At 38.1% G+C, this 24,275-nt stretch overlaps 1 long non-coding RNA gene across 2 annotated transcripts in view; it reads right to left on the bottom strand.

Moving 5' to 3' along the window:
- The window catches only part of LOC131496859 (uncharacterized), a 211,003-nt gene that overhangs the window by 57,880 nt on the left and 128,848 nt on the right, over positions 1–24,275 (bottom strand). The window contains exon 4 of one of the 2 annotated variants that reach the window (XR_009254678.1): positions 19,135–19,890. The exons of the other annotated variant lie outside the window; for it this stretch is intronic. This is a non-coding gene — a long non-coding RNA (uncharacterized LOC131496859). Of the gene's footprint in view, positions 1–19,134; positions 19,891–24,275 lie in introns of those variants that run through there. 2 annotated transcript variants of the gene reach the window in all.

Genomic DNA, 24,275 nt, shown 5'->3' with positions numbered 1-24,275 from the left:
CCTGGCACTGCAAGTAGCTGGAGATAGATGCCCTGTGGGGTCTTGCCATGCGTTACACCCACACACGCTATTGTCATTAGTACATATTAGACAACACCACCACACCCTCCCATGCACCAGCATTTTCAATTAAAAACCTCCTGAGGTTTCCACGTAAGTATCTTACAAAAGATAACATGAAGGCTACTGCTTATAAAGAGTCCTGAGACTGTGTGCTGCCTGCCCTCATTTTACCTGGATGCAAAGCGGAAACACGGGAGTCCCTGAGGATGTTGCGGGAGACCCAACAATGGGGTTTCTCTCACAAATAAAAGAGACCTTCAGGACTTTAATTTTGTGTTGGTATTGTTGGTTTGGCCATGCTATATTGCTTCACATTTTGATATCTACCAAAGCTCCTTCTCTATTGTACTAACACCAAATACAACTAATCTCAAAAATATATATACATTTGCTCATCCAGAATAAACTATCAGATTAGGACACAATGCTGTCTCATTTGCCATGTCGCCATAGACACACACGGAGGGTGTAAGCTAACAGTTTGTTCATATTTATGACAAATCTAAATTAGGAAAACTTTGAACTTTCTGTAAATTAAAAAAAAAAAAAAAAAAAATATATATATATATATATATATATATATATATATATACATACATACACATATAAGAGAACACGAAAATTTGTCAATGGTTACCTGAGCTTCTAAGATGCAGACCTCCTAAGGGATCACAGTGCTGGGACCCCTTCCTCTCCTACGTATGAATCAAGTCCTTTTACACAACATGAGGAAACTTCCTTTTCTAATGAAATAGACCCACCCTCTACCTAGGATGTGGCATTAGCCTCTAGTTACCCCAAAAGGAAGGTGAATGGAGTATACGGTGTAACAATTTTTTTTTTACTGTAAATTTTCCATAAAGTTTCCCTTATGCTAAGTATTCTACTAACTGATACAATGAGGTCTGGGGTTGAAAATGATGCTCAAGAAAAGACGGTTGATTCTCTCTTGACTAACTTGCCAACGAAACAAATTATCTACTAACAGTATGCATCGTTTCTGCTTCCTAATGCAATCTCTGTTTACCTACAGAAAAACAGAACTCCTAATTATAACCCCTTCCCCCGAGAAAAGATCTGGAAACAAGTGATTCAAATCAGCAAGCTTTCCCTGCATAACCCTTACCCTAATTAATGACCATAATGACACAAGGATTGGGACTCTTGCCAATTATTAGCTTCATCTCTCGGTTCTGTTTCTCAACATAGATTCAATAAACAATTCAAGACTTGCTGGAGTTTGAAAGCAAAAATCGAAGCCAAAACCCTGTGTATATTAAAACCATTCCTGCAACAACAACCTCCGACTGGGAAATGAACTAATCATTCCCGTTGTTCAACTAAGCTCCTGACTGAAGAGGCTAAAATCACTCACCCCTCAAAAAGGAAGCTCTGGCTTAGCTAACAAGAGAAAAGCATTTACTGACCCTCAGGTACCCTTATGTTTCTGAGCTTCTCAGACATAGCCTCTTCTGCAACACATGCCTCTCCTTCCCCCATGCCAGCATTTGATAGCTGAGCTTAGGATGCTGAATGGTGATGAGTGACGGATAACCCATCATTTATATCCCATTAGGGGAAAACAAGCAAGACAGTATGTCTGGTGGCATACTTTTAGCCAGACAGGTTTCAGTATGTTCCCTTACCTGTGTTTCTGAAGCCACCGAGCAGGAGGAAGTAAGAGCACTGTTTAGGAGGAGGTGAATCTGTTAAAATTCCTATGTAACTGGAAATCTTTGAAACATGAGGAAGTCTCTGCCCAAAAATCTGTCTTGTAGTTTATTACACTTTGCATATACTAAGTGACTTGAAGACCTCTGTGTCCCTAAATTGTTCCTGCAATTATCTTGTCCTTTGAGTTAAGTATAAGCCTGCCTAGATGCAATGGAAACTTGCAACGGGTAACATATGCATTCAACAACTCATTTGTAGGTTTTACAGTAAACTTATGATTCTTTCTAAGGGAAAATCAGCCTAAGAAGAGGGCTCTATGTCAACCAATTCAACAAAATGTGACGACTGGTAGATGGAAAGATAGGACCAAGAGACAGGACACTTCCTGCAGAGTCAGAACAGGGTTGCTATAGGATGCACTGATATCAGAACACTAGACCACTCTAGCGCAAGCACTACAACTGCAAATATTTCTGCAAGAGGATGCTCCCCAGGCAAACTTCATCCTGAACACTTGTCTTCACAGAGGGCACGTGTTTAGTCTCATTTACATGTGACTTAGTCACAGTGAGTGTTTTGACCTGAAAATTGTCTCCAAATAAACTTTATGTCAGGGTGCCTGGGCGGCTCAGTCAGTTAAGCGTCCGACTTTGGCTCAGGTCATGATCTCTCAGTTCATGAGTTCAAGCCCTGCATCGGGCTCTCTGCTGTCAGTGTGGAGCCTGCTTCAGATCCTCTGTCTCCCCCTCTCTCTGCCCCTGCCCCTCTGTGCTCGCTGGTGCTCTCTTGTTCTCTCAAAAATAAACATTTAAAAAAATTTGTGTCTTGATCTACCAACAATGTCTGAATGCACCAATATCTTTCTGCTTCTCAGAAATATTTATTTGTACTCTGGTATAAGAGTTAAGAAGTATCCAAGCCTTCATTGCCTAGTTAATTCAAGGGCATAAAAGCCAAGTATCAGGGTTATGTAGACCTTTATTTGAAGACATAGCATTTTAGTGCATTGATGTTTGAGACACACAAAGTTTTGCATATACAAGAGTCATTTCTTGTCCTTTCAGTCATACTGAAATGGTTTTCCTGTCATGAAAGAGAGAGCAAAAGAGAGCGAGCGTTAGAGCAAAATCCATTTTCCCAGCTTCCCTTGCAGCCAGAAGTAGCAATGTGGCCATTTAGACATAAAAGGAGACCTGCTCAGGGACTTCTGACATAGATCTTTATTCACTTAACATAAAGAGAGGAAGCATGAGGCTAACTCTCTTGTCCATATTCTTTCTTCTAACATTTGGGTGTTGAGTAAAGACACACTGCCTGGAGTTGTAGACGAGAGGGTGAGAACATTAGCACTCAAGGAACAAAGAAAAATGGGAGGAGCATGACTTCCTAAGGACATTAACCTGCTAAACCTATCCCAGGACCACCATAACTCTAATCTTGTTGGTCCAGGAGAGAACTTGAGACTTCTTTCTAAATGAGAAATGAATGGACTCAGTTATTTAAGCCACTTTTAGTCTGCAAGTCTCTTACTTACATCACAAAACAAGTGATTGCTTTAAAAATGGGGAAGTATAAGCCAGTTTGAATCAACGCAACACAAAAAGAGAATTTCTATGGGCTCCGGGATAAATGAATCTATCAAATGCAAACAGTGAAGCATATTTCTTTAATTAGAGTGGATAGCCATTTGAAACCTTGAAATGAGCCTGCCTGAGGATGAGCCAATAGACGGAGAATGGCTGAGAGGAAAGATGAGAAGGGTGTGTGTCCCTGATGACATTACTGAGTTATTTAGTCAACCAATTCTATAGTCTACACTGAATCTTGGCTTCTATCCAGTTAGATCATTAATCTATGCAAGGTATAAGCAAATTTTATTTTGTATTCTATTGCAGGTAAATTGCATTGATGGTCTCAGTTAATGACCTCTTTGGATCTATGCTCTCTGCCTTATAACTTAGCAGAATCTGCCCACTCTGCAAGGATTGCTTTATCCAATAGAAAGTGACAAAAGTGACGGTATGCTGGTTCTGAGCCTAGACCACAGGAGGCCTTGAATGTCTACGTCTCTGCTGTCTCTTGGAGTTCCTCCATTGTCATGCCTACCAGCCTGAGCCAGCTTGTAGAGAATGAGAGACCACATGGAAGAGAGCCTAGTTGTCTCAGCTAAGGTCATTCTAGCCTAGTACACAGCTAGCAGACACCCAAACATGAAAGAGAGCCAAGACAAGATCAGCAGAGCTGCCTACCCAACCACCAACTGACCACAGGCTTCTAAGTGAGCCTAGTCGAGACCAGAAAATCTGCCCAGCTGAACCATAGACTCATGAGCAATAATAAATGTTTATTGTTTTAAGCCACTGAGTTTTGGGATGGTGTATTATGCACCAAGAGCTAACTGATTCAGTTACTTGTGTTACCTATGGATGAAGGCATCCTAACTGATAAAGCAAAATAGGAAGCTGAAACACAGGCAAGATAAAGTCCTTAAATACATTTTGAGCAGTTGGTATATTTTTGAAAAGGCTTAATTAGTAAATTAAATCTTTTGAAAAGACTTAATTAGGTAAATGGTCAGAACTGTATTTTAAATAAACACATTCTGCCATGAATATTGAGGATAAAACTGAGGAAGATTAAGTCTCAAAACTTTCACTGAAAATAACTAAAGCCTTAAAGGAAGGAAAAAATAATGTGTAAGATAACATAATCTAAGAGGAGGTACCTGAGTAGAAAAAATGAGCAGAAGGTAAAGCATATAGGATAGAAGTTGTAGAGACAGGAATTCCTGAGTCCCTGCCATTGCAGACAAGTTTATCTGTCAGGTGCTTAAAGTGAAATCTCTAGACGAACAGCAGCAGGCATCACCTGAAACCTTTTAGAAATACAAACTGTCAGCCCCACCCCAGACCTACTGAATCAGAAAGTGGAGAATAGGTCCCAGCAATTTAGGTTTTCACAACCCCTCTAGGTAATTCTGATGCATGTCCTAGTATGAGAACCACTGACCTAAACCATGGGTGGTAAAAAGCTGTTAAGAATATCAAATTATTAAGACACCAGCACCTCTCCTCTTCCAATCATCTTTGCCCTAAGGAATGGAGATGGGATGTCACCATTTTGTATGGTTGAACATCGTAGTCTACTGATATGAAGCTTGCTCCCAGGATTACACCTCTGGATTATAATTTCTCAGTGGCCAGGTTTTAGCAGCAGCAGTGATGTCCCTCACTGGTTCTGAGCTTCCTTTCCAACATAGTTCAGAGTGGTGACTTCTGAACCACAACCAGAAGGTTGGAACACAGAATAAATATATAGACTGAGAACACTGAATATAGGTTTGCTCCTCCATCTTCAGGCTGGGGGAGGGTCAAATATGTACTGAATGGTCTTGTCATTGGCATGGTCTCCATGAAAGGCCTGTGTTAACCGCCATAATTGATACACTATGTCTTACCCTACCAGATGATTTCTGTACCCATATTGACCTCCCAGGTTTCCTAAATTCTGCAGGGCTGAAACACACTCTAATGATGTAAGTCTATGGGGGAAACTGTAAAAATTAAAGTCTTAAATACTATAAAATGCAATAATTTCAGTTAAAAACAAAAGTGAATTGGGAGGAAATTCTATTGGTGAAGGAAAAGATTCTATCTTTAATTTATTCTAGGCATTGTATTTTATGGAAGAGAACTTAGGGATCCTTCTCTGCAGGAGGCATCAAGGATTGTGTTAAGGAAGACAAAGTACACATAATTAGTAGCTACAAGTTTCACTCAGCAAAACATCTATGATGGGGGCCAAAACAAGTCCCATCTTTTAGCTGTTAGACCTTATGGCCCATTGTTTCAGCATGAAATCATAATGGGACATAATTTAAAGAAAGCTTGAGTGACCTCTTAGTATTGTTGACAAAACTGGGCACAAATTCCAGGATGTAGACAAGTCTCAAATCCTTTCCACCTACACAAACATATACAGGATTCCATCCTGTTTGAAAATGTTGGTTATTCTCTAAATTTGAAAACTGGAAAAATTGGTGGTTTATCTGTGGTCCAGAAATGGGCAGATGCCTTTCAGCTAAAGGGCTTCCAGTGCAAGTCAACAGCCTGACAAGTCTGGAATTTGAGATTTCTTATGTGGATAGACTCTTCCAAGACTGCAAGTGGGGATAAGCAGAAAGGTCTTTCAGTAACCCTAGTACTACTGTAATAAAGACTTAGCTAAGGTTCCACTTCTGAGCTTCAGTTCCCTCATTTATAAAAAGAGAGTTTTAATAATACTATCAGTAAAAATATTAAATGAATTTAAAAATGAGAACACATAAAATATTGCCTGATTCATAGGAAACCACTGATAGAAATTTAGCCATTATTAGTGTCAGTGTATTGTTGACATTATTACTATTATTATTATTATTATTATTGATATTTGGTGTTATGTTAGTAAAAGTCTAATGGATAATTATGAAAGATATTTGGGAAAAAAATTCAATAGATCTGTGTGTCTGAGATAGCTCGGTGATTTCCAGCCTGGCTGAGCTTCATGAAGCAGTTTAACATCATAAGTAATCGAACCCAATCCCACTGGGCAACTCTTCGAGACAGTATAAAACTGTGACCCACAGGTGTCCCAAACAAGAGGAGTTGGACTACATTATTGCTCATTATGTCCTCCATTATTCCCAGGGTTTTTTCCTCTTGGAATTTCCAACCTATCTTGCATGTGAGCTGCTCAAACTCAAGTGTCCAGGACCATCCCTTAGACAAAGAGTCAGAGGCCCTTGTGATGGGAAGCTGTTAGCAGATCACATTTTCCAAAGAGGGTGCAACACTTTCTCCAACCCTCATTCCCTTCTGCATTATGAATGTAGAACATGTTTGCAGCTGGAAAGAGGTCGACATTAGCTCACTCAGTCTGCCATGTTCCTGAATTGCAGCCAAGATAATCTCAAGGTAATTAAACATAGTCTATTCTTCTTTGATCTGTTGTACCCACTCTAGAATAGTGAGAAAAAGTTCTTCCCCATGTAGAAATCCAAAAAATTAAGAAAAAAATGCTCTCAGGGTCGGTTATGCGTCCAACTTTGGCCCAGGTCATGATCTCAGCGCTCATGAGTTCGAGCTCGCATTGGGCTCTCTGCTCTTTGCACAGAGCCCACTTCAGATCCTCTATCTCCCTCTCTCTCTCTGCCCCTTCCCCACATGTTCTCTCTCTCTCTCAAAAGTAAATATTTAAAAAAAAAAAACTGCTCTCAGAAATAAACAAATAAATAAAATCACTGTCTCACTCAATTTCAGAATCCACAAAATAGATTATTGATATAAGACAATATGCTTCTACAAATTTCACAGCTAGACCAGCAGATGGCTATGTCTCAAGAATATCTTAGTCTGCACAAGAATACAAGACTATAGTTTCTCATTATATGCTCCAGGGATTAGCAATTCTCTGATTTTCAGTAGAGTCCCTTGAAGAAAGCAGCCATAGAAATGTTAAGGTGCATGCATTACCCTTCCATGTCCCAACGAAAGAATCATCGCATTTCTGCAAAGTAACCAACCCAAATTCATAACTAGAAATAAAGTCTCCAAGTTAGAAGGGAGCGGGGAATGTATAGGCAGAGCCCAGAGGACTTTTAGGGCAGTGAAACCACTCACATGATACTACAATGGTAGACACATGCCCTTATATATTTGTCAACCACCTCTTCCTTCCTTGAAAAAGGAAGTCTCCATCCAGGTGCATAGGTGCATGTGATGTGTATGTGAATGGGGGTTGGGGGTTGGAATATAAGTCTCTATATCCAAGAGGCAATGCAAGTGGAAGTTTCCACAAGCCAAAGGACACCAGAGCTAGAGCACTCACATGCCAGAGAGGCTGGAAATGCCAGGAGTGAAAAACCCTGAGAACAATCCTCACCCAATCATGGAAATGCTCTTATCAGCATTATATTTTACTTAGAAATGCTTTTACTTAGAGCAGAGGATACAGTTATTTTAAGACAAGCAGGTAGAAATGATCAAGTCTCTGGTTTTAAAGGAGGGGAAAAAATACATCATCTTGAACAGACAAAAGGGCAAATATTACTTCCAACCCCAAAAATAAGTAATCCAGTCAGATTAAATAGAGGGCCAGGAAGAGATGGTCTAAAATAAAATAAGGAGCCATGAAATACCCACGCTGGGAGAAGCCAGTCCAGCAAACCCAGATTCAGGATCTCACTTGCATTTATTCAGCAGGCCCGGGCAAGAGAGGGGGAATGAAATGCAAAGCAGATTCCTATGAAGTACTGAGCTGTGGGGAACTGTGACTTAACCCTAATGTTCCAGAACTTTAAGTGACTTTGAATTTTGTACGTTTTCGAAAAATATGATCATTAATATTCTTTATATTTTAAAATTAAACAGCAGGCCATGTTAATCATAAAAAAAAAATAAGAAAAAAGGTGAAGAGTAGGTAGCTAAAATCTCCCATAATCCCACCACCCAGATAAGACCACTGGGAGTATTTTGATAGCCACCTTTCTTAGCATTCTCTGCTTCTATATGCATATATTTGTAATGGAATTCAATGAATGTAATAGTCTGTAAACTGTGCCTTGCTTCAACAGTATAGAGGTTAAGTTAAAACAAAACAAAACTTTCACGGAGCTTGAACTCCTAATCAGAATACTGACTTGAATTAAAGGACTTTAGCAGAAAATACAGAGTGCAAGTTTATGTGTTTTATTCACATGCCATCCTTGTCAACATCTTATTAGATAGTATAACTGTATTTGGCCAAAAATTAATCATATTAGAAGCCTGTATTCTGCCTGTGTTCCTTCCTCTTTCTTTTGTTTTCCTCTCACTCAGTCCAGAGCATACTTTTGGTTCTCCACGATCCTTTCCACCCTTCTTCGCTCTTGTTCTTAGCTTTTCCCAACATTTTCTTGCTCGAAATTACAGTTCTCCAGCTAGAAGCTTGGAGTACAGACGTGGAAGGTGCCAGTATCTGGCAGCTTCAACCTGCGTTACCACGAAGACTTGTTTTCCATTGTGTGCTCCCCTACGTGTGCCATAACCAGCCCGGCCATTGTGCCAGGTGAAATACCAATGTTCGCTGATGTGGAAGATGGTTCATCCGGAGGCAATCAGCTCCACCGAGAGAAGGGAGAAAGAAAAACATGTGTGGTTTCTGCTGCCTTCACCTTGGCAGAGAAAAATGGATGTGAAACTGGGGCTGGGGTACAGCCTTCAGAGTTCTGGAAGATCAGCAAAGCCAGCCTGAGCCAAGAAAGAACACATGGTGGTTGTGTGTGGCAGTGACACCTCAAGAAAAATCACTTTGAGTCGTGCGCCTGACCATTTAACTGCTGTGGGCACGGGCCCAGCTTTCTCCCCAAGTCAAATGTAAATGGTTTAAGGAAGCTGGTCTTTTTTTCCCTCCACTTTTACCATACTAAATGTCTGACAGCCATTTTACTGTGTTTACAAATTATGAAAATTCTGGGCAGCTAATTATGAAAATATTGAGGAGTCGTAGGAGAACTAACTCTTGGAGCAACTTAAGGCAGAGAACAGACTGTAAAGTCCTTGAAAAATGAGCTGCTTGCTCTCTACTTCTGCCAGTAAATTTTGGTATTCCAGCATATTACTATGCTAATCTGAAACCAAAAAGAAAGAAATCAATAAAAATCTCAGAGAAGACTAGGGGAAGAGGCAGGCCTTCCATACTTAACAAATGAACAAGAGTAGATTAGTTTCTAAGATCTACACATTTCCTTCCAATGGATCAGAAGCCAAAGAATCCAGCGAAAAATATGAAAAACAAAGTTTTATAACCTAAATGAGAAGTGATAAATTGTAAGTTCTCTGTAAAAAGGGACAGCCTTTCTTCAAGTTTGACCTTGCTGTTTTCACACCATCTGGAAAGAAAATCTAGTTGTCTTCCCCCATTTGTTTTATGTTGAATAAAATTAATGCATGTGCAGTAATAACAGAAAGAATATAAGTACATTCTAGACTGATTATAAAGCTGGTTAGATTTCATGATGTATCATAATAATTTAACAAATGATGTTTTTCCACAATGCCTTTCTTTCTTACAGCAGCTTTCTCTGGCTATTTTATTACGTTAAGCAAATCCATACAAAATAGCATTATTGTCACCCTCCTTGTGTATAAAAGATGAGTCGTGGTAGTCAGGTCAGGTTATAGATGGTAAAGTAATTTTAGAACATAGCTACTTCATTATCCAGTCCTATAATCTTTCTATCAGAAAATGAAGACTTCTGTGTTTAGGCAATAATACATACACTTTACATTCCATCCTACGTTACAAACGGTTATGCTATAGGATGATCTTTGATGTCATATATGGCATTAAAATCCTAACTGATTTCGTGTAGTATTATAAGCAGTTCTTGTGTTATATTAAGCACAGAGTATCATGTGTATCTGACATAGATATGCATCTTATATTCAGAATCTTGTGACAGTAATTAAGATTTTCTACTACAATTCCTGCCACTTTTTCATTCTTCTTGACCCTAGCTTTATAAATTGTAAATAAAATAACAAAGATCTTATTAATTGATAAAATGTAAAATATGATCACATTTTCAACTTCCCCTCTATTTGCTCCCATAAGAAACAGGACCAGACCACTGGCCCTCAGTTCTTTCAATATTAGAAGCCAAGAAATTTACAAGGTTTTCCCTGACTTTCCATTGGCAGAAAGCTTTATAAAAGCTGTGATTTATATAAAGCATGGAAAGGCAAAGAACACACACATTAATATGTGTGAAAGAGTAAAAAGAAAAAAGGCAAAGCTATGAAATGAACTCTCCATACGCCTATTATTTGACTGAAATGCATAAGTACATAAATAATTTACACCTTATATTCTCCAGTTACCTTTCAATTGAGCATCTGCATAGATATGCACACATGCCACGTGTGTGCTTTGTAACTGGAACATCACCTGCAGAACATCAAATGCTGTGATAAAGACCAGTTACATTTAAGTCTGTCATACTGTCCCATTATAAACTCTAGCAAATGTGTTTAGCGTGACACGGCTCATTCTCAGTGAAGTCATGCTGGTTACCAGGGTTAATCCTTCTTGGAGCTTAAAAGTCATTCGTTTTACCCCCAGTGCTTGGATTTTACCTTTGAATGGAAGTAGTTACATAGCTTAAAGAAACCTCACTGAACATTCACATGTGCCCATTTTCCATCTTCGGACATCTTTCCCATTCTCCACGGTTTTTTAGATTCCAGTTCGTTAATTTGCTTATTTGCCAGTGCTGTCTGTATACTGCACAACATAAATCAACTGAGCCTCGAAGTCTGAATTCTTTCAAACTAGCCAGGGACATATCTAAAATAGTTTGTCAGGCTTTGGGACCATGTCCGCCTTAGCAAATTCTGCCTGTCCCTCTTCATACCAAAGTTCATCCCTCTTGACTATGAATACAGAAATCAAAAGAGACTTAAAAGGAATGAGATGGAATTTGGTTTTGGGCCACAAATGACAGATGTCCCATCAGAAGTTCTTATTTTAACAATTAATTTGGAAGTTAGAGTAAAAACAGAGTCAGTCACACCAGGGGGAATGAAAAATGCATTGTGCTTCCTTGATACAGATATTTCTCACTATTTTGTCAGGAGCTGGGATATTATCCACTGATGACTGTTTCAGCTACTAATTAGCTGCATGATTTTGATACGTGGGGACAGTATTCAAGTATTAGAACATAATAACCATCTTCCTCCTTCAGGCTAGACATGCTAAGTTAGGCAAAGTCTGTCTGTGTTTAATTCCAAAAGACTGCAAGGTGGAACAGTCTGATCAAGTTTTTTGGTTTGTTTTTGGTTTTGGTTTTTTTTTTTTTAAGCCTCCAAATTTAAGAGCAGTTTCTTCATTAAAACTGGAAAGCACTTGATATGCTGAGACAAGATTCTCTCTTCCTCTCTTTTTTTTTTCTCTCTCTCTGCTCCCTCTTTTCTTCCCTCCCTGCCTCCCTCTCTCTCTGAAAAGGAAGCATTCAATGGAATGAGGCAGCTAGCTGCCTCTTTTAAAATTGGCATAATTCAGTTACTTTACATTCTTTCTGCTAAGGTATAATTTAAAAATCAACAGTGCACATCTACCCACATGGAAACTTCTTGAAAATTTGGGAACTGACCAAGAACACCTTGTATCCTATCATCTGCTATCCAGAAGCACTGGAAAGGTACTTGCTACCAACAACCCTTTCAGCAAGCTTAGCTTTAAAAAGAGAAAGGATGCTAAGGACATGGAAACCATCTGGAAAACAACATACCTGTCACTCTACGGGAATAGAGTTAAACACTAAAACTTCAAAGAGAGTTTCTTTCTTTGGCGTTTACCACCATACCAAATTCTGATGGTTTGGCATTAGATCGACATTGCCTTTCAATACATCACATTTTATTTGCAATTTCTCAGTATTAAAATGTATGCATTTTCATCATTATTTGGAAATGAATGCCTTATTACCCAAAGCTCCATGAGCATATAAAGCTGTGTTAACCTGTTGCTGATATACCTACCTTTGGTATGTTGCTTGGGATTCGTCAAACTTTTTCCGTACAGGGCAACTTAATGAATACTTTAGGCTTTATAGACTATATGGTACTGTTGATACTACTCAACTCTGCACGTGCAGTGCAAAAGTTTGCTAACCTATAGCACAGAACATTGTCCGGAATCTAGTAAGCATCCAAAAACGCTCTGTTGATTAGGGATAAAACCGATACCAGTTAGTATTTCTATGGGCTTAGAATAGCCTGACATGCATTCATTCTCACCAGGCTCTCTTAGGGCAGGTTGGGAGTAACAAGCCACTATCTAGAGTAGGTAAATAACTGTTTCGCAGTTGTCTGTACTCAATACCTAAACACAAGGTATCCTGTAGACGTGGTAGTTTCTGGATAAGACAGTACAGAGCAATATATGATCAAAACTTGGAGTATCAGTGAAAAGGAGTAGAAAGGGTTATTGGCTGTCCTCGACCATTGGTCTCCATAGACATCTCTTCCTTTTATCTCCCTCCCCACTTTGTTCTCTGACGTTTTCATCCTCCTTTGTCATTTCTTTCCTTATTTCCCTTATTGCCTTATTTTTTCCCGTGGCATTGCCTGTATATAAAATCTTCCTAGAATGGTGTTTCCGTGGGGTTTCTCTTCCATAATCTTTTTCTTCTTGTCTCATCTCCCGCCCCTTTGCAAATACTGGCTACTGTACATATCTCTGGTCCACCTTCCCCTTACAACACTGAAAAAAGAATAGTGAATATTCTCAACCCTCCTTTACACTACCCCTAAATGCCTCTCCTATTTTTAATCATTCTCTCCTGTCTTTAAAACAAAATGTATATTCCATTCCTTTACAATTTAAGTTGTCCCCACACTTCTTGATTCCATTCTTTCTACTTGCCTGTGACTTAGATTGTGCCAAGTCACTCATACTTTTTGGCTTTTTATATATATTTATATTTATATTTATATATATTTATTTAAATATATATATAAATATTTTATATATTTTATTATATGATTTAAAATAAAATATAAATATAAATATATTTTTAAATATAAAACATAATATAATATAAAATATACATATTTTTTATATTTTCTTACCTCTCTGGCTTCTTTCCCTTAACCCACAGTATATTAAACTCTCAGGTATATTTCAGAAGATCCAAACAATGGCTGTCAGATCTGCATCTTCTATCTCTCCCCCCCCCCGCCCCCCCCTCACCACCATGTTCCTCTTCTTGCACCTCTTTCTGCTTCTTCCCCAGCCTGTGTCTGGCCCATCTCCTTCTCTCTCACTTTGTATACAAGGGACTCCAATCTGATGATCCCCAAATCTATACCCCCTACCCTGATGTTTCTCCACAGTTCAGATCTAAACGTCCATCCATCTCCACAGAGCATTTCCAAATATAGAGCATGCTGCTATATTGATGCAGTGTAGCCTAAAATTTCCGAATCAGCTTCTCCCCCAACTTCTTTATATCTTCTCCCTCTTCAAACTTGCTTTTCTCTCTTTCCCCTATGACGAAAATCAATGTCTTCCTGATTTTGTCTGTGCAATGTATGCATTTCCTTTTCATTTAAACTCTACTGCTACTGACCTAAATTGTATCTTCTTTACTCATCTAGTCTTTTTTCAAGAGATTTCTCACTGGTATACTAAATTCATAGTCTTGCTTTTCCAGGATATCATCGAACTGTTTCTTGAGTCACCTGTCTGATGTGAAATTCATACCATACTATACCCCTCTTCAAAAAACTACTAATAGCTCCCCATCCTTTTCTTTCCCATTTTTTTAAAAAATGTTTATTTTTGGTGGTTGGGGGGGGGAAGCGGGAGGAGCAGAAACAGGGAAACGGAATCTGAAGCGGCTTCGTGCTGTCAGCACAGAGCCTGAAGTGGGGCTCAAATTCACAAACTGTGACATCATGACCTGAGCCAAAGTCGAATGCCCAACTGACTGAGCCATCCACGTGCCCCTAATACCTCCCATCCTTTCAAGTGTGAACTATATTCACCTAAATTAAGATTATGATAATTAAGATAATATTGGGTCACCTGGGTGGCTTAGTCAGTGGAGCATCTGACTCTGGATTTCGGCTCAGGTCAGGATCTCATGGTTCATGGGATCGAGCCCTACATCAGGCTCTGCACTGACAGCATGGAGCCTGCTTGGGATTCTCTCTCTCACTCTCTCTGACCCTCCCCTGCTCGTACTCTCTCCCTCTCCCTCTCTCTCTCTCTCAAAATAAATAAATAAACATTTTTTAAAAGGTAATCAATATATTATTATACAATATATATTATTTTATATTTATATTCTAAAATTAAGATAATTAGAATTGTCTCTAGTGTGCAACCTAATTGTTAATTTTATCTAGCCTTCACTTACTCATTACTCCAATTACACTGGTCTAGTCTCTGAACCTATGTAAATGAATTTTCTAATTAAAAATCAACTTTTTATTAAATATTAATAAGTATTTTGGAAAAATATGATATATAATGGCATACCTCAAAATTTGCGACTTCCTTTTTCTTTTTCTTCTTTTTTGCACGTAAACTTCCCCTCCTTCTGTATATGTACACACATTTTACTTGCCATTTAGTGTTCTGATTTTTCCATTACCACAAATACTTTATATTTCTAAATAATCAGGCAACTGTTAGTTAATTACCCTTATACAATCCATTCATGAGTTAGGTAAGCCAGTACAATGGGGTCATGCTTTCCCTTTCCTGCTTATTCCTGCTTGGACCTGACACAGAGCGACAGATTGTTTCTGCCACCAGCAGCAGCAGCACCACCACCATCATCACCATCACCATCTGATCAGTACTCAGATGGAATTTCATAAATCACTATCTTCTTATTAGGCCTGTGCCTTCCTTTCGACTGATAATGAAAAATTCTGTAACAATATCTTATGTATATATACAAACAAATATTGGATTTTGTTAAAATTATTTAAGATAAGTTCCTGGAAGTAAGGTCAAAGAACATGAATATCTTCATTATATCATAAATTTACACACCTTACCTTGCTGACATTCATTATCCTGTTTCCTTAGCTTAGAACAGTACCCTCAACCAAATACTCATACACACTCAGACACATCTTTCTCCCTCCCTCCCTCCCTCCCTATCACTCTCCCTTCCTTTCCCTCTCTTCCTCCCTCCCTCTGTTACCCTCTCCCTGTCTCCCCTCCCTTCCCCTCTCTTTCCCTCCCTTCCTCCTTCCCTCTTTCTCTATCTTGCCTATTAAAACTTCTCCTTCATGACCCTGCTCTTATGCCTCATTTCCACATAGCTTACTATGGAATCCTAAGCAGAATCAATTACGCCTTACTTGAGCAAATTACTAAGTCTGCCATAGTCTGCATTAAGTGTAAAATAAGGATAAAAGTAATAATTACATTACGGAGTTGCTGAGTTAAATATCAATCCCTTGAGACAGTGTCTGGGAAATAGTAACTATGTATTAGGATACTAGGTATCTTTATAATGAATGACATCACTCTCCAAGTACACTGAGCACCTTAGAAGCAGTCAGCACCACAGCTCATGCCTGTGTCCATCTCACTCAGTCTTCCGCACCATAAGTGAGATCAATTGCTATGCCCACCACTGACCAGGCTTTCTTCTTCCCTGGCATACTCTGGGGCAGTGACGTGCTGAAGTGCATGAACACTGACTCATGAGGGCTGACTGTGCACATGCTGTCCTCACTCTGTCCACATTTAGGGATACCCCATCAGTAGCTTGAAATAGGCCATTGTGGAAATGGCAAATGTTATGAATCAGGGCTTTTTTTTTTTCCTTCCTCAAGAGCCAGTTGTTAAACTTTACCAGCATATCTATGCTTCTAGACTACCTTCCACTCCTGTTCTTACATTCAATTGGATCTGTATGAACACTGCCCAGCAATGGAATGTGAGCAGAAGTGGCATATGTGACCTTCTAGAAACAGCAATTAGGAACAAGTATGCCTTTGCCTTTTTTTTTTTTTTTTTTTTTTTTGCCTTTGCCATTTTCAATTGCTCCCTTTCCAGCTCATCAGCTGCAGAGGATCCATTTGTATCCTAAGAAATACTGGGGCCTACTGAATGAAGGATCCTGGGTCCCTGAATTACTCTGTGGAACAGAGAATCTCTTCAGCCCCTCATGGAGTGTTGAGGTCACTAAGAAATAAGCTACTGAGATATCAGGGTGGTCATTACACCAATTAATCTATCACAATACTGTCAGTATCCCATAACATTCAGACAAGCAAGCATTCATCGGTCATATGTGCACTGGTTGGCCCTCAGATGTGACCAGCCTAAGACTCTTTACCTAAACAGGTGTTATTTGGCTCACATAGAAAAACAATAGGGCAATTGTTCAACCAACTGACCATCTGTGATGTCAGCTGGCAGGCTTCAATCAATTACATCAGTCAATCAGTTACATCAACTGTAACTAAAACAATGTAATAAATTCTATAATTTCAAGTAGTTCAGTTTTACTGCACTAAAATTGCATCATGAAATGTAGTCATTATGAGGGATTAAAAATATAAAGAAGAGGGGTGCCTGGGTGGCTCAGTCAATTAAGCGTCAACTTCAGTTCGGGTCGTGATCTCGCAGTTTGTAAGTTCAAGCTAGGTGTCGAGCTCTGTGCTGACAGTTCGGAGCCTGCTTCAGATCCTATGTCTCCCTCTCTCTTTGCCCCTCCCCCACTCGCACTCTGTCTCTATCTCAAAAATAAAATAAACATTACAAATTTTTTTTTAAATAAAGAATATGGTCTCAGGTTTTAATCACATTTGAGTAGCATCTGATGCTCTAAAAGCAAAGAATGGACTCTAAACTTATTGCTAGCTCTAAAAATATGCTCATTTCACATCACTGAATTTATGAATGTCAATAAATAAATAAACAAATATGGACAGGTCCATCAAATTTAGTATAAAATATTTCCTGAGCACTTGGGTGGCTTGGTTAAGCATCCAACTCTTGATTTCAACCCAGTCATGATCTCATCATCAAGAGATCAAGCCCCACATCGGGCTCTGCACTGATCGTGGAGCCTGCTTGAGATTCTCTCCCTCCCTCTCCTTCTGTCCCTCTTCCTGCTCATACTCTCTCTCTACCTCAAAAAATGAAAATAAAAATAAAAAATATTTCCTGACTGGAGGAAATCTGCAAAAGATTAAATTAAAAGGATGAATTAGTAGCAGCTAAATGAAAGTAAGCTTTCTCTATTGGAGCTCTTCATGGGTACGATTAGCTCTACCCTGCAGGTCACCCACTGCCTTCAAAGAAGTGGAGGGACTCAAGATAAATGAAACGGTTGTTTTCTGGTCTAGAACACTAGGTACTCTCATACTGATTTTTTTTTTTAATGAATGAGTAATTATGTAGGGGACAGATATGTGAAAAGTTTCATTCTAGTAAGTTTCATGCTTTATTTTTTTTTTTTAACGTTTATTTATTTTTGAGACAGAGAGAGACAGAGCATGAACGGGGGAGGGTCAGAGAGAGAGGGAGACACAGCATGTGAAACAGGCTCCAGGCTCTGAGCAGTCAGCACAGAGCCCGACGCGGGGCTCGAACGCATGGACCGTGAGATCGTGACCTGAGCCGAAGCCGGATGCTCAACCGACTGAGCCACCCAGGCGCCCCATAAGTTTCATGCTTTAAAACACTGCAGAAAAAAATTGGATAAAGGGAGGCTCAACACTAGTGGTTACATCCACAAGTCCTCCTGGTGATGAGAGTATTTGCAATGAAGCCAGCTAAGCCTACAGGGAAAATACTGAGTTCATTTGAACACAGCACAAAGTTGAGCTCCAGAAATCAATTCCTAACTCCCTAGTAATTCAAAGACTGAAGACTGCATGTGTAGAGAAAGATATGATGTCTCTTCCTTCTGAAGCTGCTGATATTCTTTTCTAAAGCCCATGAGAGAGCTGCTCTCTTGGGAAACTTTTGCAAACAGAATGCTATGCTATGAGTAGAGACGACACATGGCTACTATTGCTGAGCATGTGGAAGAACTATAGTCTATATAGTGCATGAAATATCAGTTTGGCCAGCACCATCTAAAGCTAAATTGATCCATATGATTGGAATTTTGCCCAGACCCTTTAACCAAAGGGGGAGGGGAGGAGGCATCATTTTGAAATTAGCATTATCAATACAGTAATACATTCTGAATGCTAGTTGGGCCTGACATAGGAAGTGATGTAATAAGAGAGTGCTTACTGCTCCTGCCCCTTGAACAGAAAATATTTTCCTTGAGGAATAGAATACTTGAAAACTGCAGATTGCATTTTAATATTAACCAGATTTCTACATTAAGCATGATTTCCGAGAACAATTTGATTTCTCTTTTTTTCTCTTTACCCCCACTGCGCCCCTCAAGCAAGTGATCAGAACTGTGTTCACCCACAGGCAGCTCCTGGAATGGACCCAGGGCTGCCTGCAATTTAAATGTCAAACTTGGTGCTGTTGAGCGTAGAGAGTCTCACTCAGCAACATGTGTCACTCATTGCTGCCCTGTCTATCGTTATTGTTTCTTGATGCGTTCAGATTGCTACAAATTCTCTCGTGGTTTCTTTGATTGTCTCCAAGTGTGAAATTTCAAAGCTTGTTTCTTCTTCACCATGTTTAAGACAAGTAGGTGTAATCACCTTCTAGAACAAGCAAAGAGCAACAAGAAAATTACCAAACCTGTTTTAAATTTTGAAAGGAGCAGAATTTTTTTCTTTTTTTTTTTGAGCTTCTAGAACTGGTTTCTGCAACTAAGTGTGGAGTCAAAAAAGCTTTTTTTTTTTTTTTTTTTTTTTTAAACTGGCTAAACATATCTATTCCCAGTGGACACACAAAGAATTCTAAGCTACCAAAAATGGCCTCTCTCAGGGCAGATTTGACAGCAGTGACAACCCCTGATTGGTTAATGGAAGCACTTCAAGATTTATCAGTTTTGATGGCTATCGTCTTTGGCAGGCAGTAAAATCGTGAAATAAAGACAATTTAACCACAGTTGTGCAAGGATAGGGAAGGGTGTGGAAGACCACTACAAGTAATGTGCTGTCATTCTGGATTTGTCGAAAGCAGATGGCTGTGAAACGGGGGCCACAAGCGAGGATGAATAAGGAGAATACAAACACAGAGCTGCAGGGTAATAAACCAAACCCATGAGTGTTTTGGTGCATGAAAGGGCATACATGAGGACAACTGCAGCTTTATAAGAGAATTAGGGATAAATGGTTATAAAATGGTTTTTATTTCTCACTTTACAGAGCTAAATAATAATTTCTATTAAAAAAGAAAAGCAACAGTAAAGTCTCTCTTAGGATCTAAGAATAGCACCCTCCCCCAGGAAAAACAGGCGGTGTGATGGACAGAAGAACCCATAAGGCAAAACTGTCAGCGGTCACTGGCTTTGGATGTGTTCTACAACAAAGCCACAACTTAGGGGAGAAGCGATCATGGGTAGCTGGTGGCATCTGTCTGAAAAGGCCACTATCTTCTCTCAGCAGTGAGATTTCACTTTTCTAACAGAGAAGAGAGCTTTCTTCAAGATTTTCATACTTCAAGCATTAAGGACTGCTGAGAGAGGAGGAAAAAAAAAGCATTGTTTTTTTTAATTCTTCATTTTGACGCAACATAAATGCCTCAGAGCTGCATATTCTCTTTTTCTATATTCATCCTAAATGTAGCATTTCCCAGGGAGGAAAAAATCTAACATTTGTAGAAAACCTACTATGAGCTGTGTTGTACATTTCATATGTTAAATTTCATGATGTTTTACATCTAAGATGTAAAAAAGGTACAGTGAAATGGATATCATCTCAATTCCAAAAATGAGAAAACAGGCATCTCTTCTAAGTATCTCTTCCAAGATCAGAAAGCACAAAATATGTGTAAAGTTATAATAAGTACTTTGAACTCAAGGTTGCTTGAATCAAAAATTAGTGCCCTTTTCATTATATTATACCTACTACCCAGATTAATCCCACAGTTTGACCTGATATCTGGCATTATCAGTAACAGGTGCTGGCATCTATGGTTTGGCACTCTCAGCCTGTCTCATTATTCTAACACAATATCCACAACGAGCCTTTGCCTTGGTATCTATTCCTGACTCTAACCCACCACCATCCTAATAAGTGCTCCTGTGTCCCTGCCTACAGTCAAAGTCCTGACTTAATCCCCTGCTCCATTTGACTGAAGACCTGTGTGAACATAACACATCTTTCGAAAATAACCAACTTTCCCTCTACACTTGTGGTTCCTGCAAAACACATGTAAACATCCACCATGACTACCTCTCACCTGACTTTTCCATGGATTGTTGCATTTCATACACTGCCCCCACCACCTACACCGTCAATTAGGAAGACTATTTTAATTCTAGAAGCAGATGGAACCTAGAGATGATATTCTATCGTAACTTCTACCAGAATGTCAGATAGAAATTTAGTGGCTTAATCTTCAACTATCAAAACACTTGATGTAAAAACTGATAAAAGGAAAAGGAAAAAAAGACAAGTGCACTATTATGGTTAAATATTTCAACGCTCATATTGTAATACTTGGTAGAATATATAGATATAAATTTAGTTGGTTGGCCTATCAGCCAATTTAGTTTATATCTACAGAAAATTACATGCTAAAATCCATAGAGTGCAAACTCTTTACAAGTGCACATGAACTGTCCGCGAAGATAAATCGTATGTTTGACTCTAAAGTAAGTTTCCATAATTAACAAGAATTGAAATCAAACATAACATGGTGGGGCACGTGGCTGCCTCATTTAAGCATCCAACTCTTGGTTTCAGCTCAGGTCATGATCTTACAGCTTCGTGGGCTCGAGCCCCACATTGGGCTCTGCGCTGGCAGCACAGACTCTGCTTGAGATTCCTTCTCTGTCCTCTCTCTCTGCCCTCCCTCCCCGCACTGTCTCTGTCTCTCTCAAAATAAATAAACAAACAAACCTAAAAAAAAAAAAAACCATAACATGTTCCCTGACTACAATGGAATCAAATTTGGAAACAAAAGAAAAACAAGAAATATTTCTGTAATATATCCAAATACTTCAAAATTAGAGAACACATTTCTAAATAATTCATGAAAAAAAAACAAGGTATAGTAAATACTTCTAATTGAATATGAAAACACAACATGCTAAAATCTGTAAGATACAAGTACAAAAGTATAGAATGAAATACATAGTTTTTAGTGTTTGTATTAGAAAAAAAGAGAAGTTTAAATTCAATAATGCAAGTTTCTACCTTAAGAACTGAGAAAGGGAGAGAAGAAGAGCAGGAAGTGAAGGACTGGAGAAGGAAGCGAGCAAATTAAAACTGTAAGGGGTGCCTGTGGCTCAGTCAGTTAAGCATCTGACTCGTGATTTAGGCTCAGGTCATGATCTCACTGTTTGTGGTTCAGGTCTTACATCAGGCTCTGCAATGACACTGTGGAGGCTGCTTGGGATTCTCTCTCCCTCTCTCTGCCCCTTCCTCTTTTTTCTCTCTTTCAAAATAAGTAAGTAAACTTTTAGAAAGTTGAAAAACTAAATAAATAAATAAAACCAAAAGTAAAAGAAATAATGAAGATGACAGATGAAAACAATAAAATAGAAAATGTGGAAATAATTTAAAAAAAAAAACAATGAAACCACAGCTAGTTTTTTTTAAAGAATAAAATTGATAAACCTCTTCTTAGACTAACCACTAAAAATTACCAAAATCAAGAATAAAGAGGACATCATTATAAAGTTTTGAAATTAAAGGGTAATAATAAAATATTATGAATAATCATATGAACAAACTTGAAAACTTAGATGTAATAGAAACTACTTTGAAAAACAAATTTGCCAAAACTGACACAAGAAGAAATAGACCATCTAAATTGCCCCCATCAACTAAGTAAACTAAATTTGCAATTAAATATCTTCCCCAAAAGAAATTTCCTCACCCATATGGCTGTACTAATGACTTCTATCAAACATTTAAGAAATAAAATTAATTCCAAGGAAATATTTCAGAAACAAAATAAACAGCACCTTCAATGCATTATATAAAGCAGGTATTGCCCTGCTAACAAAACCATAAGCTGCGAGATCGATACTCTTCCCAAACATAGAAGCAAAAGTTCCAAAGAAAATTTCAACAAGTCAAATTCCATCAGGTGCATCATCATCAAATAGGTTTTATTCTAACAATGTAAATTTGGTTTAAGTTTTAAAAATCAATTGATGTAATTCACAATGTTATAATAAAAGAGAAAAAAAATTATGGTCATCTCAGTAGATGCATAAAATAAATTTGGCAAAATTAAACACTCATTCATGATAAACATTTGGAGTATATTAGGAATAAATGAAAACTTCCTCAACTTCTAAAAACTTCTAGATATGTTTATAAACATATCTACCAAAATCTGCATCTAATATCAAGCTTAATAATGAAAGACTGCAAACTTTCTAGCTAAAATGAGAAACAATTCAAAGGTATTAAAACCACTTCTACTCAACACTGTATTGGAATTCCTGGCCAATGCAATAAGACAAGGGAAAATAAAGCACATAGAGTGGAAAGGAAGAAGTAGCACTACCTTCTTTCATGGCATGATCATTTACATAGAACTTCCAAAGAAAAGCTATAGCAAAACTATGAGAACTTGATAAGTGAACTTACCAGGGTCACAATGTATAATGTTAATGTAATGGATTTCTACATACTTTTAGAGATCAATTGAATAATATAAAAACAACTGGATGTTTTATATAGCAATTTTTCACATATTTCAAATGGTCAGAAAATGAGATATGGAAGAATTTATTTGGGGAAGATTCAAGAGATCTAGATAAATACAGATTAGGAGAGACACACTTTTGCTATTAAGGGCATTTCAGCCTACACCACTTGAAAATCTAACAAAATATACATTATACTCTAACAGAGAAGTTGAAAATGAGATATAATGACAGTCCCATGTTACTACCAATTAGGAAAGGTAATATCATTTTCAGGTTATTGAAATTGAATTCCAGCATGTGAGACATTAACTGCCAATCAGGAGAGAGATGCCATATATATTAAGAAGTTCTGGAGAAAAGAATAATAATATGAGCTTTGAATCAGTTATGCTAAGGGATCTAACATCATTTCAGCACCTGTAATTTGTCATTATTATTAAGCCATGAAATGAAAAGGTGAGCCAAATGGTATGTGCTTTCCAGTGGTAAGTTTATGTTGGAATGAGATACTGGGCCACCAGAGCCGCTAAAATATTTTTTAATGAATTCATAAAGAAAATCCAGACACTTAAAAATAACAAGGTCTACAACAGTGCATTTCAACAGAGTTTGCTAAAGGGGAATCAATATTTTTCCTTGAGACTACTTCCTCTGATTCTCTCTTGTAAATACAGACATTGGAAAGTGAAGAGATTATTAGTTTCATTTCTTAAACATTAATGAGTCAATGGCAGATGTTTCAAATTTAAAGCTTAGGTTTGTGATAGAGCTGCTTCTCAAACAGACTTTACCTCATATGCTCTAGGGAATGTAGCAGCAAGAATTGTTTGTCATATGTTCTCTAAGTAAACAGAAGGACAAACATTTACAGAAACTTTAACACCAAGCTAAAAATTATCACAGCTCTGAAAAAATTAATAAAATTATTACAACTCCAAATTTTGATTTTCCATTAAACTTCATGTAACAATGATTAATGATTCTTCTGAGAAATGCTAGGTAACACAACTACTAATATTAATAATAATAATAACAGTTGATATTTAACTTTTATTTAGCATTTACTATTTACCACATGCTATGATGCAATACATCTAATTTCCATAACAACTTCATGAAGAACTCATGAAGAATGTATGATTATTACCCATCTGTGAGGTAAAATAATCAAAGTATAGAATTTAAATTGTTACCAAGTTCATTTAGCTAGTAAATGGTACCACTGAGTTTC

The sequence above is a fragment of the Neofelis nebulosa genome, chromosome 16 (genome assembly GCF_028018385.1).
Source record: "Neofelis nebulosa isolate mNeoNeb1 chromosome 16, mNeoNeb1.pri, whole genome shotgun sequence".
In the NCBI taxonomy this organism is placed as follows: Eukaryota; Metazoa; Chordata; class Mammalia; order Carnivora; family Felidae; genus Neofelis; species Neofelis nebulosa.
Note: the sequence above shows the minus strand (reverse complement) of the source record. Positions and strands in the feature narration are given on the sequence as shown.